The sequence below is a fragment of the Lampetra fluviatilis genome, chromosome 4 (genome assembly GCF_964198595.1).
Source record: "Lampetra fluviatilis chromosome 4, kcLamFluv1.1, whole genome shotgun sequence".
Classification (NCBI taxonomy): Eukaryota; Metazoa; Chordata; class Hyperoartia; order Petromyzontiformes; family Petromyzontidae; genus Lampetra; species Lampetra fluviatilis.
In genome coordinates, this window is record NC_136278.1 from 18,141,646 (window position 1) to 18,142,824 (window position 1,179).

The window sequence follows — 1,179 nt, forward strand, 5'->3', positions numbered from 1 at the left end:
AGTTTCACGCGCGCCGCACACCGCGCCGCAACGCTGCACGTAGGGACCGCGGCGATTTGTCATTTTCGATAGGCGTCAAGACGCGTTTATATTCTTAGGTTTTTTCGGTAAAGTCACGTAGGTAAAAAATTAAAATTAATAAAAGTAAAATAAAATGAAAATAAAAATCACGACGTTTCGGAAGCAACACAAGCTTCCGTCTTCAGGTGGAACCGTCACAGCCCGACAGCTGTATCAAGTAAATGAGAGATACAGCTGTAAGGCTGTGACAGTTCCACCTGAAGACGGAAGCTTGTGTTGCCTCCGAAACGTCGTGATTTTTATTTTTTTAATTTTATTTTACTTTTATTAATTAAAATTTTTTACCTACGTGACTTTACCGAAAAAACCTAAGAATATGAATCCTTGCAGTCACGAAAGCTTCAAATCTAGAAGACGCGTTTAGTTTATTTTGCTGTTGCAGATGCTCACATTTGATATCAGCCACTTGGATGAGCTATCATGTTGTGGCGAGGTCGCCTCTGATAATAGCTAATAACTCAGTGGGCTTTACCTAGTAAATACAAGTTAAATTTTGAGTGGGTGATTGGGCAGGTGAGTGGGTGACTGAGTGGGTGAGTGGGTGACTGAGTGGGTGATTGGGCAGGTGAGTGGGTGACTGAGTGAGTGACGGATCATGTTGGTGGGTGACTGAGTGAGTGACGGATCATGTTGGTGGGTGACTGAGTGAGTTATTGAGCAGGTTGGTAGGTGACCGAGTGTGTGATTGAGCAGGTGTCCGGCAAAACAACCTCCTACCTCCTCGCGGTGCCGGACGGGCAACACTGTCGTGGGCAGTGCTGTGGGGGGAGGGCCAATGCCCATTGGCCCTCTCCCCTCATGGCGTCTGTGACCACCACAGTGGCTAAACGGGGGCTCTGGACGGGTGCGAGGGGCTGGTAACCCCTCCACCTTCAATTAACCACCACTAAACTACGAATTAAACATAAACCTGTAATTAATAAGCTTGTGCCGGAGGACCCGGGGGGTCAGGCTTTTATGACGTCTCCTGGCCAAACCCCATTTGGCGGAGCCAGGAGATTTAATTTTCACCCTCGGGGCTCCTCCAGAAACAACGAGAAACCATTGCGGATGGCCACGTGGAATGTTCGAACGCTCACTGCGGAGGAGAGGCTGCCA